The 17,964-nt window shown below is 37.5% G+C and overlaps 2 long non-coding RNA genes across 2 annotated transcripts; one reads left to right on the forward strand and one right to left on the reverse strand.

Moving 5' to 3' along the window:
- The first annotated feature begins 2,532 nt into the window (after positions 1-2,532).
- LOC125781296 (uncharacterized) lies at positions 2,533-13,834 on the forward strand. The gene is made up of 3 exons (XR_007424518.1): positions 2,533-3,144; positions 8,672-8,933; positions 12,724-13,834. It is a non-coding gene; the product is annotated as an uncharacterized LOC125781296 (long non-coding RNA).
- Positions 7,678-13,894, reverse strand: LOC125781297 (uncharacterized). Its single transcript, XR_007424519.1, has 3 exons — positions 13,828-13,894; positions 11,717-12,000; positions 7,678-7,926 (listed from the first exon to the last, which is right to left on the reverse strand). It is a non-coding gene; the product is annotated as an uncharacterized LOC125781297 (long non-coding RNA).
- Between the last annotated feature and the right edge of the window lie 4,070 nt (positions 13,895-17,964).

The raw sequence follows: 17,964 nt of genomic DNA on the forward strand, positions 1-17,964 counted from the left end.
CATTCACATTGGTCATTATGGTCCTGCTGGTCATTCAGCTTTGTCCTCATAGTAATGGTGGTCTTCCAGCTTGGTCATACTGGCCAACCACCTTTGCCATGCTGGTCATCCAGTTTGGTCATTATGGTCTTCCAGCTTGGTCAATATGGTCAACAAGTTTGTCATCCAGATTAGTCATGCTGGTAATCTAGCTTGGTCTTCACGGTCATGCTGGTCATCCTCATCCAGTTTGGCGATGCCGGTCAACCAGCAACATGTTTTAAGCCTAACTGGCCTCCAGGGGTCTCTTTGCCTGTAACGCTCGAACCCCGTAAATCGCCGCTTGCGGCTATATTTATTATTCTTTTTCTCCTGTAAAAACAGTTGTGCAGCCTAAACCGTAAGTCATAGAGAAATGAAACTTGGTAGGTAGATGTAGGATCAGTGCATCTCGGTGGACAACAAAAATGGCACCGATTGGTCAAGTGGTGGCGCTATAAACAAGGAAATTCATTTTTCACAATTTTCTAAATAACTCAAAAACCATAAGACCTACATTCAAAATTCTTTTTTTGATGGATTCCTTGGGTCAATACCAACAACTTTCCAATTTGGACCATGCACTTCCGTCTATATAGATTTTGTGCTAATTTGCATAATATGCAAAACCTACTTTTGCAAACTAGTCCTAGGAATTTTGACCAATCCTGGCATGTTTGGTATCAAAACACTCGTGAGAGCATGTGCTTCAATATTCATTAAGAAAAAGTTGAAATATGTAAACAATATGGCCGCCATATGCAAATTAGTCCTTCCGGATATATGCCCCATTCACTTCAAGAGGTAAATTTGGAGCACTGTTTCTCAGCAACCGTGCAACCTAGCAAGTTGAAACTTTGCATGCAGAATCTATCATACAGCCTCTAAAGGATGTTCAAAGGGCAACTTAATCAATCAACATGGCTGAACACCATCAGCCAATCAGCATTCAGCAGACATTTTGGCAGGCTGAATGTTGCCCAATCTGGATGATATTTGGCAGTTATGTTCAGGTGGAGACACTGTAGTGACCTGCAAAGTGCTGAAACAATCCGCCCACTGGGGGGCGCTGTTCCAAAAAAACGAGTATATGTCAATCATGCTGTACTATTTTGACATCTAATTGTTTTTGCCTTATTTAGTACAGTGGCTCTGACAAATTTCTCAATACAACTATGTTTAAAAAGTGCTTTGTTCATTCATAATTGCTAATTGTTTGAAAATAGCTATATTGAAACTACTCTCTGGATATTTGGCCTATCACCTCCATTTCAGTCTTGCTGCACACTGTAGAGTCTCTAGGTAAATGTTCATTAAAAACATTTGTGAAAATTTCACATACAATACTCTCCAGGCATCAAGCAATCTGTGCATCCTTGGAATTTCTAACCTAAATTGCTGTAACTCTGCAGTATTTGCTGTAATCTCACAATGTTAAAGACCTCTGTACAATATCACTCTGATGAAGCGCCATTTAATACAGAACTAGATTAAGAATAACTTGACATTACATGTCATATCAGAACATTCACTCCTTTGTGCCTCTTCTCAACATTAATAACAGGTGAAAGACTTTTGATCATTTTAAATGTGACAGAATGTCTCCAATTGTGTTAGACCTTCTTACACATCACCATCCTATGCTCTAGTAGGCACCATTGTGCTAGTTGGTGCTTGATGAAGCGCCATTTAATTCAGAACTAGATTTATAATAACTTCGTAATTACATGTCATATCAGAACATTCACTCCTTTGTGTTAATTTAAACTTGTTTGGTCAAACATTTCAGCTTGTTCTGCAAAGGTTCAAAGGTCAATCTGAATACCACTTTGTGAACATTCTGGTTGAAGCCACCTGATCAATACCAATAACATGTAGACACCTTTTGACTAGTTCTAACTCACTTAATGAATATCCTACAAAGTTCACTAGATTTAAATGTGAATTTAAGCTCTGATCAGGTTGAAAGGCCTCTGCTCAACATTAATAACAGGTGAAAAACTTGATAATTTCTAAATGTGACAGGGCATCTCCAATCATATTAGACCTTCTTACACATCACCATTCAATGCTCCAGTAGGCACCATTGTGCAAGTTGGTGCTTGAACCCGATGATTGCCGCTTGCGGCTATATTTATTATTATTATTCTTTTTCTCCTGAAAAAACAGTTGTGCAGCCTAAACCGTAAGTCATAGAGAAATGAAACTTGGTACGTAGATGTAGGATCAGTGCATCTCGGTGGACAACAAAAATGGCACCGATTGGTCAAGTGGTGGCGCTATAAACAAGGAAATTCATTTTTCACAATTTTCTCAATAACTCAAAAACCATAAGACCTACATTCAAAATTCTTTTTTTGATGGATTCCTTGGGTCAATACCAACAACTTTCCAATTTGGACCATGCACTTCCGTCTATATAGATTTTTTGCTAATTTGCATAATATGCAAAACCTACTTTTGCAAACTAGTCCTAGGAATTTTGACCAATCCTGGCATGTTTGGTATCAAAACACTCGTGAGAGCATGCGCTTCAATATTCATTAAGAAAAAGTTTAAATATGTAAACAATATGGCCGCCATATGCAAATTAGTCCTTCCGGATATATGCCCCATTCACTTCAAGAGGTAAATTTGGAGCACTGTTTCTCAGCAACCGTGCAACCTAGCAAGTTGAAACTTTGCATGCAGAATCTATCATACAGCCTCTAAAGGATGTTCAAAGGGCAACTTAATCAATCAACATGGCTGAACACCATCAGCCAATCAGCATTCAGCAGACATTTTGGCAGGCTGAATGTTGCCCAATCTGGATGATATTTGGCAGTTATGTTCAGGTGGAGACACTGTAGTGACCTGCAAAGTGCTGAAACAATCCGCCCACTGGGGGGCGCTGTTCCAAAAAAACGAGTATATGTCAATCATGCTGTACTATTTTGACATCTAATTGTTTTTGCCATATTTAGTACAGTGGCTCTGACAAATTTCTCAATACAACTATGTTTAAAAAGTGCTTTGTTCATTCATAATTGCTAATTGTTTGAAAATAGCTATATTGAAACTACTCTCTGGATATGTGGCCTATCACCTCCATTTCAGTCTTGCTGCACACTGTAGAGTCTCTAGGTAAATGTTCATTAAAAACATTTGTGAAAATTTCACATACAATACTCTCCAGGCATCAAGCAATCTGTGCGTCCTTGGAATTTCTAACCTAAATTGCTGTAACTCTGCAGTATTTGCTGTAATCTCACAATGTTAAAGACCTCTGTACAATATCACTCTGATGAAGCGCCATTTAATACAGAACTAGATTAAGAATAACTTGACATTACATGTCATATCAGAACATTCACTCCTTTGTGCCTCTTCTCAACATTAATAACAGGTGAAAGACTTTTGATCATTTCTAAATGTGACAGAATGTCTCCAATTGTGTTAGACCTTCTTACACATCACCATCCTATGCTCTAGTAGGCACCATTGTGCTAGTTGGTGCTTGATGAAGCGCCATTTAATTCAGAACTAGATTTATAATAACTTCGTAATTACATGTCATATCAGAACATTCACTCCTTTGTGTTAATTTAAACTTGTTTGGTCAAACATTTCAGCTTGTTCTGCAAAGGTTCAAAGGTCAATCTGAATACCACTTTGTGAACATTCTGGTTGAAGCCACCTGATCAATACCAATAACATGTAGACACCTTTTGACTAGTTCTAACTCACTTAATGAATATCCTACAAAGTTCACTAGATTTACATGTGAATTTAAGCACTGATCAGGTTGAAAGGCCTCTGCTCAACATTAATAACAGGTGAAAAACTTGATAATTTCTAAATGTGACAGGGCATCTCCAATCATATTAGACCTTCTTACACATCACCATTCAATGCTCCAGTAGGCACCATTGTGCAAGTTGGTGCTTGAACCCGATGATTGCCGCTTGCGGCTATATTTATTATTATTATTATTATTATTATTATTATTCTTTTTCTCCTGTAAAAACAGTTGTGCAGCCTAAACCGTAAGTCATAGAGAAATGAAACTTGGTAGGTAGATGTAGGATCAGTGCATCTCGGTGGACAACAAAAATGGCACCGATTGGTCAAGTGGTGGCGCTATAAACAAGGAAATTCATTTTTCACAATTTTCTCAATAACTCAAAAACCATAAGACCTACATTCAAAATTCTTTTTTTGCTGGATTCCTTGGGTCAATACCAACAACTTTCCAATTTGGACCATGCACTTCCGTCTATATAGATTTTGTGCTAATTTGCATAATATGCAAAACCTACTTTTGCAAACTAGTCCTAGGATTTTTGACCAATCCTGGCATGTTTGGTATCAAAACACTCGTGAGAGCATGCGCTTCAATATTCATTAAGAAAAAGTTGAAATATGTAAACAATATGGCCGCCATATGCAAATTAGTCCTTCCGGATATATGCCCCATTCACTTCAAGAGGTAAATTTGGAGCACTGTTTCTCAGCAACCGTGCAACCTAGCAAGTTGAAACTTTGCATGCAGAATCTAACATACAGCCTCTAAAGGATGTTCAAAGGGCAACTTAATCAATCAACATGGCTGAACACCATCAGCCAATCAGCATTCAGCAGACATTTTGGCAGGCTGAACGTTGCCCAATCTGGATGATATTTGGCAGTTATGTTCAGGTGGAGACACTGTAGTGACCTGCAAAGTGCTGAAACAATCCGCCCACTGGGGGGCGCTGTTCCAAAAAAACGAGTATATGTCAATCATGCTGTACTATTTTGACATCTAATTGTTTTTGCCATATTTAGTACAGTGGCTCTGACAAATTTCTCAATACAACTATGTTTAAAAAGTGCTTTGTTCATTCATAATTGCTAATTGTTTGAAAATAGCTATATTGAAACTACTCTCTGGATATTTGGCCTATCACCTCCATTTCAGTCTTGCTGCACACTGTAGAGTCTCTAGGTAAATGTTCATTAAAAACATTTGTGAAAATTTCACATACAATACTCTCCAGGCATCAAGCAATCTGTGCGTCCTTGGAATTTCTAACCTAAATTGCTGTAACTCTGCAGTATTTGCTGTAATCTCACAATGTTAAAGACCTCTGTACAATATCACTCTGATGAAGCACCATTTAATACAGAACTAGATTAAGAATAACTTGACATTACATGTCATATCAGAACATTCACTCCTTTGTGCCTCTTCTCAACATTAATAACAGGTGAAAGACTTTTGATCATTTTAAATGTGACAGAATGTCTCCAATTGTGTTAGACCTTCTTACACATCACCATCCTATGCTCTAGTAGGCACCATTGTGCTAGTTGGTGCTTGATGAAGCGCCATTTAATTCAGAACTAGATTTATAATAACTTCGTAATTACATGTCATATCAGAACATTCACTCCTTTGTGTTAATTTAAACTTGTTTGGTCAAACATTTCAGCTTGTTCTGCAAAGGTTCAAAGGTCAATCTGAATACCACTTTGTGAACATTCTGGTTGAAGCCACCTGATCAATACCAATAACATGTAGACACCTTTTGACTAGTTCTAACTCACTTAATGAATATCCTACAAAGTTCACTAGATTTACATGTGAATTTAAGCACTGATCAGGTTGAAAGGCCTCTGCTCAACATTAATAACAGGTGAAAAACTTGATAATTTCTAAATGTGACAGGGCATCTCCAATCATATTAGACCTTCTTACACATCACCATTCAATGCTCCAGTAGGCACCATTGTGCAAGTTGGTGCTTGAACCCGATGATTGCCGCTTGCGGCTATATTTATTATTATTCTTTTTCTCCTGTAAAAACAGTTGTGCAGCCTAAACCGTAAGTCATAGAGAAATGAAACTTGGTAGGTAGATGTAGGATCAGTGCATCTCGGTGGACAACAAAAATGGCACCGATTGGTCAAGTGGTGGCGCTATAAACAAGGAAATTCATTTTTCACAATTTTCTCAATAACTCAAAAACCATAAGACCTACATTCAAAATTCTTTGTTTGATGGATTCCTTGGGTCAATACCTACAACTTTCCAATTTGGACCATGCACTTCCGTCTATATAGATTTTTTGCTAATTTGCATAATATGCAAAACATACTTTTGCGAACTAGTCCTAGGAATTTTGATCAATCCTGGCATGTTTGGTATCAAAACACTCGTGAGAGCATGGCCTTCAATATTCATTAAGAAAAAGTTGAAATTTGTAAACAATATGGCCACCATATGCAAATTAGTCCTTCCGGATATATGCCCCATTCACTTCAATTGTTAAATTTGGAACACTGTTTCTCAGCAACCGTGCAACCTAGCAAGCTGAAACTTTGCATGCAGAATCTGTCATACAGCCTCTAAAGGATGTTCAAAGGGCAACTTAATCAATCAACATGGCTGAACACCATCAGCCAATCAGCATTCAGCAGACATTTTGGCAGGCTGAATGTTGCCCAATCTGGATGACACTTGGCAGTTATGTTCAGGTGGAGACGCTGTAGTGACCTGCAAATTGCTGAAACAATCCGACCACTGGGGGGCGCTGTTCCAACAAATCGAATACATGTCAATCATACTATACTATTTTGACATCTAAATGTTTGTGCCATATTTAGTACAGTGGCTCTGACAAATTTGTCAATACAACTATGTTTAAAAAGTGCTTTGTTTATTCAGAACTGCTAATTGTTTGAAAATAGCAATATTGATACTAGTCTCTGGATATTTGGCCTATCACCGCCATTTCAGACTTGTTGCACACTGTAGAGTCTCTAGGTTAAGATTCAATAAAAACATTTGTGAAAATTTCACATACAATAGTGTCCAGGCATCAAGCAGTCTGAGCGTCCTTGAAATTTTCAACCTAAATTGCTGTAACTCTGCAGTATTTGCTGTAATCTCACAATGTCAAAGACCTCTGTACAATATCACTCTGATGAAGCGCCATTTAATACAGAACTAGATTTAGAATATATTTGTAATTACATGTCATATCAGAACATGCACTCCTTTGTGCCTCTGCTCAACATTAATAACAGGTGAAAGACTTTTGATCATTTCTAAATGTGACAGAATGTCTCCAATTGTGTTACACCTTCTTACACATCACCATCCTATGCTCTAGTAGGCACCATTGTGCCAGTTGCTGTTTGATGAAGCGCCATTTAATTCAGAACTAGATTTAGAATAACTTTGTAATTACATGTCATGTCAGACAATGAACTCATTTGTGTTAATGTAAACTTGTTTGGTAAAACATTTCAGCTTGTTTTGCAAAGGTCAAAAGGTCAATCTGAACACCACTTTGTAAACATTCTGGTTGAAACCACCTGATCAATACCAATAACATGTAGACACATTTTGACTAGATCTAACTCACTTGATGAATATCCTACAAACTTCACTAGATTGACATTACAATTACAATTTACAATTTAAGCACTGATCACGTTGAAAGGCTTCTGCTCAACATTAATAACAGGTGAAAATTTTTTAATAATCTCTAAATGTGACAGGGCATCTCCAATCATATTAGCCCTTTTTACACATCACCATTCAGTTCTCTAGTATGCACCATTGTGCCAGTTGGTGCTTGAACCCGATGATTGCCGCTTGCGGCTATATTAGCAATTATATTCGCTTTCATTACTTTTCATTATTCTTTTTCTCCTGAAAAAGCATATCTGCAGCCTAGGCCATAAGGCCTAGAGACATGAAACTTGGTAGGTAGATGTAGGATCAGTGCATCTCGGTGGACAACAAAAATAGCACCGATTGGTCAAGTGGTGGCGCTATAAACAAGGAAATTCATTTTTCACAATTTTCTCAATAACTCAAAAACCATAAGACCTACATTCAAAATTCTTTTTTTGATGGATTCCTTGGGTCAATACCTACAACTTTCCAATTTGGACCATGAACTTCCGCCTGGATAGATTTTTTGCTAATTTGCATAATATGCAAAACATACTTTTGCGAACTAGTCCTAGGTATTTTGACCAATACTGACATGTTTGGTGTCAAAATACTCGTGAGAGCATGTCCTTCAATATTCATCAAAAAAATGTTGGAATTTGTCAAAAATATGGCCGCCATATGCAAATTAGTCCTTCTGGATATATGCCCCATTCACTTCAACAGTTAAATTTGGAGCACTGTTTCTCAGCAACCGTGCAACCTAGCAAGCTGAAAATTTGCATGCAGAATATATCCTACAGCCTCTGAAGGGTCTTCAAAGGGCAACTTAATTTATCAACATGGCTGAACACCATCAGCCAATCAGCATTCAGCAGACATTTTGGCAGGCTGAATGTTGCCCAATCTGGATGACACTTGGCAGTTATGTTCAGGTGGAGACACTGTGGTGACCTGCAAAGTGCTGAAACAATCCGACCACTTGGGGGCACTGTTCCAAAAAATCTAATATATGTCAATCATACTGTACTATTTTGACATCAAATTGTTTTTTCCATATTTAGTACAGTGGCTCTGACAAATTTCTCATTACAACTATGTTTAAAAAGTGCTTTGTTCATTTATAATTGCTAATTGTTTGAAAATAGCTATATTGAAACTAGTCTCTGGATATTTGGCCTATCACCTCCATTTCAGTCTTGTTGCACACTGTAGAGTCTCTAGGTAAATGTTCATTAAAAACATTTGTGAAAATTTCACATACAATAGTGTCCAGGCATCAAGCAATCTGTGCGTCCTTGGAATTTCTAACCTAAATTGCTGTAACTCTGCAGTATTTGCTGTAATCTCACAATGTTAAAGACCTCTGTACAATATCACTCTGATGAAGCGCCATTTAATACAGAACTAGATTAAGAATAACTTGACATTACATGTCATATCAGAACATGCACTCCTTTGTGCCTCTTCTCAACATTAATAACAGGTAAAAGATTTTGATCATTTCTAAATGTGACAGAATGTCTCCAATTGTGTTAGACCTTCTTACACATCACCATCCTATGCTCTAGTAGGCACCATTGTGCTAGTTGGTGCTTGATGAAGCGCCATTTAATTCAGAACTAGATTTATAATAACTTCGTAATTACATGTCATATCAGAACATTCACTCCTTTGTGTTAATTTAAACTTGTTTGGTCAAACATTTCAGCTTGTTCTGCAAAGGTTCAAAGGTCAATCTGAATACCACTTTGTGAACATTCTGGTTGAAGCCACCTGATCAATACCAATAACATGTAGACACCTTTTGACTAGTTCTAACTCACTTAATGAATATCCTACAAAGTTCACTAGATTTACATGTGAATTTAAGCACTGATCAGGTTGAAAGGCCTCTGCTCAACATTAATAACAGGTGAAAAACTTGATAATTTCTAAATGTGACAGGGCATCTCCAATCATATTAGACCTTCTTACACATCACCATTCAATGCTCCAGTAGGCACCATTGTGCAAGTTGGTGCTTGAACCCGATGATTGCCGCTTGCGGCTATATTTATTATTATTATTATTATTATTCTTTTTCTCCTGTAAAAACAGTTGTGCAGCCTAAACCGTAAGTCATAGAGAAATGAAACTTGGTAGGTAGATGTAGGATCAGTGCATCTCGGTGGACAACAAAAATGGCACCGATTGGTCAAGTGGTGGCGCTATAAACAAGGAAATTCATTTTTCACAATTTTCTCAATAACTCAAAAACCATAAGACCTACATTCAAAATTCTTTTTTTGATGGATTCCTTGGGTCAATACCAACAACTTTCCAATTTGGACCATGCACTTCCGTCTATATAGATTTTGTGCTAATTTGCATAATATGCAAAACCTACTTTTGCCAACTAGTCCTAGGAATTTTGACCAATCCTGGCATGTTTGGTATCAAAACACTCGTGAGAGCATGCGCTTCAATATTCATTAAGAAAAAGTTGAAATATGTAAACAATATGGCCGCCATATGCAAATTAGTCCTTCCGGATATATGCCCCATTCACTTCAAGAGGTAAATTTGGAGCACTGTTTCTCAGCAACCGTGCAACCTAGCAAGTTGAAACTTTGCATGCAGAATCTATCATACAGCCTCTAAAGGATGTTCAAAGGGCAACTTAATCAATCAACATGGCTGAACACCATCAGCCAATCAGCATTCAGCAGACATTTTGGCAGGCTGAATGTTGCCCAATCTGGATGATATTTGGCAGTTATGTTCAGGTGGAGACACTGTAGTGACCTGCAAAGTGCTGAAACAATCCGCCCACTGGGGGGCGCTGTTCCAAAAAAACGAGTATATGTCAATCATGCTGTACTATTTTGACATCTAATTGTTTTTGCCATATTTAGTACAGTGGCTCTTACAAATTTCTCAATACAACTATGTTTAAAAGGTGCTTTGTTCATTCATAATTGCTAATTGTTTGAAAATAGCTATATTGAAACTACTCTCTGGATATTTGGCCTATCACCTCCATTTCAGTCTTGCTGCACACTGTAGAGTCTCTAGGTAAATGTTCATTAAAAACATTTGTGAAAATTTCACATACAATACTCTCCAGGCATCAAGCAATCTGTGCGTCCTTGGAATTTCTAACCTAAATTGCTGTAACTCTGCAGTATTTGCTGTAATCTCACAATGTTAAAGACCTCTGTACAATATCACTCTGATGAAGCGCCATTTAATACAGAACTAGATTAAGAATAACTTGACATTACATGTCATATCAGAACATTCACTCCTTTGTGCCTCTTCTCAACATTAATAACAGGTGAAAGACTTTTGATCATTTTAAATGTGACAGAATGTCTCCAATTATGTTAGACCTTCTTACACATCACCATCCTATGCTCTAGTAGGCACCATTGTGCTAGTTGGTGCTTGATGAAGCGCCATTTAATTCAGAACTAGATTTATAATAACTTCGTAATTACATGTCATATCAGAACATTCACTCCTTTGTGTTAATTTAAACTTGTTTGGTCAAACATTTCAGCTTGTTCTGCAAAGGTTCAAAGGTCAATCTGAATACCACTTTGTGAACTTTCTGGTTGAAGCCACCTGATCAATACCAATAACATGTAGACACCTTTTGACTAGTTCTAACTCACTTAATGAATATCCTACAAAGTTCACTAGATTTACATGTGAATTTAAGCACTGGTCAGGTTGAAAGGCCTCTGCTCAACATTAATAACAGGTGAAAAACTTGATAATTTCTAAATGTGACAGGGCATCTCCAATCATATTAGACCTTCTTACACATCACCATTCAATGCTCCAGTAGGCACCATTGTGCAAGTTGGTGCTTGAACCCGATGATTGCCGCTTGCGGCTATATTTAGGGTTCAAGCACCGAAGGTGCGTAGAACCCTATTGTTTTTGCTAAGATTTTTCTTATTATTAGGGTTCAAGCACCGAAGGTGCGTAGAACCCTATTGTTTTTGCTAAGATTTTTCTTATTATTATTATTATTATTATTATTATTCTTTTTCTCCTGTAAAAACAGTTGTGCAGCCTAAACCGTAAGTCATAGAGAAATGAAACTTGGTAGGTAGATGTAGGATCAGTGCATCTCGGTGGACAACAAAAATGGCACCGATTGGTCAAGTGGTGGCGCTATAAACAAGGAAATTCATTTTTCACAATTTTCTCAATAACTCAAAAACCATAAGACCTACATTCAAAATTCTTTTTTTGCTGGATTCCTTGGGTCAATACCAACAACTTTCCAATTTGGACCATGCACTTCCGTCTATATAGATTTTGTGCTAATTTGCATAATATGCAAAACCTACTTTTGCAAACTAGTCCTAGGATTTTTGACCAATCCTGGCATGTTTGGTATCAAAACACTCGTGAGAGCATGCGCTTCAATATTCATTAAGAAAAAGTTGAAATATGTAAACAATATGGCCGCCATATGCAAATTAGTCCTTCCGGATATATGCCCCATTCACTTCAAGAGGTAAATTTGGAGCACTGTTTCTCAGCAACCGTGCAACCTAGCAAGTTGAAACTTTGCATGCAGAATCTAACATACAGCCTCTAAAGGATGTTCAAAGGGCAACTTAATCAATCAACATGGCTGAACACCATCAGCCAATCAGCATTCAGCAGACATTTTGGCAGGCTGAACGTTGCCCAATCTGGATGATATTTGGCAGTTATGTTCAGGTGGAGACACTGTAGTGACCTGCAAAGTGCTGAAACAATCCGCCCACTGGGGGGCGCTGTTCCAAAAAAATGAGTATATGTCAATCATGCTGTACTATTTTGACATCTAATTGTTTTTGCCATATTTAGTACAGTGGCTCTGACAAATTTCTCAATACAACTATGTTTAAAAAGTGCTTTGTTCATTCATAATTGCTAATTGTTTGAAAATAGCTATATTGAAACTACTCTCTGGATATTTGGCCTATCACCTCCATTTCAGTCTTGCTGCACACTGTAGAGTCTCTAGGTAAATGTTCATTAAAAACATTTGTGAAAATTTCACATACAATACTCTCCAGGCATCAAGCAATCTGTGCGTCCTTGGAATTTCTAACCTAAATTGCTGTAACTCTGCAGTATTTGCTGTAATCTCACAATGTTAAAGACCTCTGTACAATATCACTCTGATGAAGCACCATTTAATACAGAACTAGATTAAGAATAACTTGACATTACATGTCATATCAGAACATTCACTCCTTTGTGCCTCTTCTCAACATTAATAACAGGTGAAAGACTTTTGATCATTTTAAATGTGACAGAATGTCTCCAATTGTGTTAGACCTTCTTACACATCACCATCCTATGCTCTAGTAGGCACCATTGTGCTAGTTGGTGCTTGATGAAGCGCCATTTAATTCAGAACTAGATTTATAATAACTTCGTAATTACATGTCATATCAGAACATTCACTCCTTTGTGTTAATTTAAACTTGTTTGGTCAAACATTTCAGCTTGTTCTGCAAAGGTTCAAAGGTCAATCTGAATACCACTTTGTGAACATTCTGGTTGAAGCCACCTGATCAATACCAATAACATGTAGACACCTTTTGACTAGTTCTAACTCACTTAATGAATATCCTACAAAGTTCACTAGATTTACATGTGAATTTAAGCACTGATCAGGTTGAAAGGCCTCTGCTCAACATTAATAACAGGTGAAAAACTTGATAATTTCTAAATGTGACAGGGCATCTCCAATCATATTAGACCTTCTTACACATCACCATTCAATGCTCCAGTAGGCACCATTGTGCAAGTTGGTGCTTGAACCCGATGATTGCCGCTTGCGGCTATATTTATTATTATTATTATTCTTTTTCTCCTGAAAAAACAGTTGTGCAGCCTAAACCGTAAGTCATAGAGAAATGAAACTTGGTAGGTAGATGTAGGATCAGTGCATCTCGGTGGACAACAAAAATGGCACCGATTGGTCACGTGGTGGCGCTATAAACAAGGAAAATCATTTTTCACAATTTTCTCAATAACTCAAAAACCATAAGACCTACATTCAAAATTCTTTTTTTGATGGATTCCTTGGGTCAATACCAACAACTTTCCAATTTGGACCATGCACTTCCGTCTATATAGATTTTGTGCTAATTTGCATAATATGCAAAACCTACTTTTGCAAACTAGTCCTAGGAATTTTGACCAATCCTGGCATGTTTGGTATCAAAACACTCGTGAGAGCATGCGCTTCAATATTAATTAAGAAAAAGTTGAAATATGTGAACAATATGGCCGCCATATGCAAATTAGTCCTTCCGGATATATGCCCCATTCACTTCAAGAGGTAAATTTGGAACACTGTTTCTCAGCAACCGTGCAACCTAGCAAGTTGAAACTTTGCATGCAGAATCTATCATACAGCCTCTAAAGGATGTTCAAAGGGCAACTTAATCAATCAACATGGCTGAACACCATCAGCCAATCAGCATTCAGCAGACATTTTGGCAGGCTGAATGTTGCCCAATCTGGATGATATTTGGCAGTTATGTTCAGGTGGAGACACTGTAGTGACCTGCAAAGTGCTGAAACAATCCGCCCACTGGGGGGCGCTGTTCCAAAAAAACGAGTATATGTCAATCATGCTGTACTATTTTGACATCTAATTGTTTTTGCCATATTTAGTACAGTGGCTCTGACAAATTTCTCAATACAACTATGTTTAAAAAGTGCTTTGTTCATTCATAATTGCTAATTGTTTGAAAATAGCTATATTGAAACTACTCTCTGGATATTTGGCCTATCACCTCCATTTCAGTCTTGCTGCACACTGTAGAGTCTCTAGGTAAATGTTCATTAAAAACATTTGTGAAAATTTCACATACAATACTCTCCAGGCATCAAGCAATCTGTGCGTCCTTGGAATTTCTAACCTAAATTGCTGTAACTCTGCAGTATTTGCTGTAATCTCACAATGTTAAAGACCTCTGTACAATATCACTCTGATGAAGCGCCATTTAATACAGAACTAGATTAAGAATAACTTGACATTACATGTCATATCAGAACATTCACTCCTTTGTGCCTCTTCTCAACATTAATAACAGGTGAAAGACTTTTGATCATTTTAAATGTGACAGAATGTCTCCAATTGTGTTAGACCTTCTTACACATCACCATCCTATGCTCTAGTAGGCACCATTGTGCTAGTTGGTGCTTGATGAAGCGCCATTTAATTCAGAACTAGATTTATAATAACTTCGTTATTACATGTCATATCAGAACATTCACTCCTTTGTGTTAATTTAAACTTGTTTGGTCAAACATTTCAGCTTGTTCTGCAAAGGTTCAAAGGTCAATCTGAATACCACTTTGTGAACATTCTGGCTGAAGCCACCTGATCAATACCAATAACATGTAGACACCTTTTGACTAGTTCTAAATCACTTAATGAATATCCTACAAAGTTCACTAGATTTACATGTGAATTTAAGCACTGATCAGGTTGAAAGGCCTCTGCTCAACATTAATAACAGGTGAAAAACTTGATAATTTCTAAATGTGACAGGGCATCTCCAATCATATTAGACCTTCTTACACATCACCATTCAATGCTCCAGTAGGCACCATTGTGCAAGTTGGTGCTTGAACCCGATGATTGCCGCTTGCGGCTATATTTATTATTATTATTATTATTATTATTATTATTCTTTTTCTCCTGTAAAAACAGTTGTGCAGCCTAAACCGTAAGTCATAGAGAAATGAAACTTGGTAGGTAGATGTAGGATCAGTGCATCTCGGTGGACAACAAAAATGGCACCGATTGGTCAAGTGGTGGCGCTATAAACAAGGAAATTCATTTTTCACAATTTTCTCAATAACTCAAAAACCATAAGACCTACATTCAAAATTCTTTTTTTGCTGGATTCCTTGGGTCAATACCAACAACTTTCCAATTTGGACCATGCACTTCCGTCTATATAGATTTTGTGCTAATTTGCATAATATGCAAAACCTACTTTTGCAAACTAGTCCTTGGATTTTTGACCAATCCTGGCATGTTTGGTATCAAAACACTCGTGAGAGCATGCGCTTCAATATTCATTAAGAAAAAGTTGAAATATGTAAACAATATGGCCGCCATATGCAAATTAGTCCTTCCGGATATATGCCCCATTCACTTCAAGAGGTAAATTTGGAGCACTGTTTCTCAGCAACCGTGCAACCTAGCAAGTTGAAACTTTGCATGCAGAATCTAACATACAGCCTCTAAAGGATGTTCAAAGGGCAACTTAATCAATCAACATGGCTGAACACCATCAGCCAATCAGCATTCAGCAGACATTTTGGCAGGCTGAACGTTGCCCAATCTGGATGATATTTGGCAGTTATGTTCAGGTGGAGACACTGTAGTGACCTGCAAAGTGCTGAAACAATCCGCCCACTGGGGGGCGCTGTTCCAAAAAAACGAGTATATGTCAATCATGCTGTACTATTTTGACATCTAATTGTTTTTGCCATATTTAGTACAGTGGCTCTGACAAATTTCTCAATACAACTATGTTTAAAAAGTGCTTTGTTCATTCATAATTGCTAATTGTTTGAAAATAGCTATATTGAAACTACTCTCTGGATATTTGGCCTATCACCTCCATTTCAGTCTTGCTGCACACTGTAGAGTCTCTAGGTAAATGTTCATTAAAAACATTTGTGAAAATTTCACATACAATACTCTCCAGGCATCAAGCAATCTGTGCGTCCTTGGAATTTCTAACCTAAATTGCTGTAACTCTGCAGTATTTGCTGTAATCTCACAATGTTAAAGACCTCTGTACAATATCACTCTGATGAAGCACCATTTAATACAGAACTAGATTAAGAATAACTTGACATTACATGTCATATCAGAACATTCACTCCTTTGTGCCTCTTCTCAACATTAATAACAGGTGAAAGACTTTTGATCATTTTAAATGTGACAGAATGTCTCCAATTGTGTTAGACCTTCTTACACATCACCATCCTATGCTCTAGTAGGCACCATTGTGCTAGTTGGTGCTTGATGAAGCGCCATTTAATTCAGAACTAGATTTATAATAACTTCGTAATTACATGTCATATCAGAACATTCACTCCTTTGTGTTAATTTAAACTTGTTTGGTCAAACATTTCAGCTTGTTCTGCAAAGGTTCAAAGGTCAATCTGAATACCACTTTGTGAACATTCTGGTTGAAGCCACCTGATCAATACCAATAACATGTAGACACCTTTTGACTAGTTCTAACTCACTTAATGAATATCCTACAAAGTTCACTAGATTTACATGTGAATTTAAGCACTGATCAGGTTGAAAGGCCTCTGCTCAACATTAATAACAGGTGAAAAACTTGATAATTTCTAAATGTGACAGGGCATCTCCAATCATATTAGACCTTCTTACACATCACCATTCAATGCTCCAGTAGGCACCATTGTGCAAGTTGGTGCTTGAACCCGATGATTGCCGCTTGCGGCTATATTTATTAGGGGTTCGAGCACGTAGTGCTAGAAACCCTATTGTAATTGTTCTGATTATTATTATTATTATTATTATTATTATTATTATTCTTATTCTTTTTCTGCCATAGAAGTGATCGGGCAGAAGAAACCGTAAGGCCTACAGGGCTGAGACTTGGTCATATGGTAGTACTTCTCACCGCTACTCAGATTCAAAAGATGAGCCAAATCGGCCTCAAGGGGGCGCTATGGCGAAGGTCAAGGCGTTAGGCCTCGTAACTGCCACGCCCTGATAGCTAGAGCAAAAATTTTTGCATTATATGATTCCTTGGTTAATGGCAAATCAAAAAGGTCAATAGAACCACTAAGCTCCGCCCACTTAGATTTTTTGCTATTTAGCATAATATGCAAAACCTACTTTTGAGAACTTGTCCTAGGGTCATTGACCAATCCTGTCATATTTGGTGTCAAACAACTCAGCAGAGTCCCAACCTCAATAATTATCAAAAAAATTGTGAAATGTGTAAACAATATGGCCGCCATATGCAAATTAATCTTACCGTGGCACACCCAAATTTACTCTAACAGCTGTAACTTTTGAATGCTTAAACCTACACTAATGCCACTTTACAACTTTGATGCCAACATGATTCTGAGGTAGCCCGTCAATCTGTGTAGACATAGGCCCCCAGGGGGCGGAGCCAAAGCTAAAAATCTGTTTCTCAGGAACCGTACAAGTTATGAAGCTCTCCTTTGGCATGTATCATCTATGGCCTATGTCCTAATGTTTTACAGAAGGAAAATTTGATATGCAAATTTTTGCGATCATTATTAGCCAATCAGTTTCCAGCAAGCTTTTGACATGCTAAACAATGACCAATCAGGACGATACTTATACCCTACATGTATCTCAGGGCCTTCTATCATCCATTAAAATATGGCGTTGATTGGCCTCAAGGGGGCGCTATAGCAGAAAATCAGTTATATCTAAAGGTACAAGTGGCCTAGGCATGTTATTCTTTTTT

The sequence above is a fragment of the Astyanax mexicanus genome, chromosome 15 (genome assembly GCF_023375975.1).
Source record: "Astyanax mexicanus isolate ESR-SI-001 chromosome 15, AstMex3_surface, whole genome shotgun sequence".
Lineage (NCBI taxonomy): Eukaryota > Metazoa > Chordata > Actinopteri > Characiformes > Acestrorhamphidae > Astyanax > Astyanax mexicanus.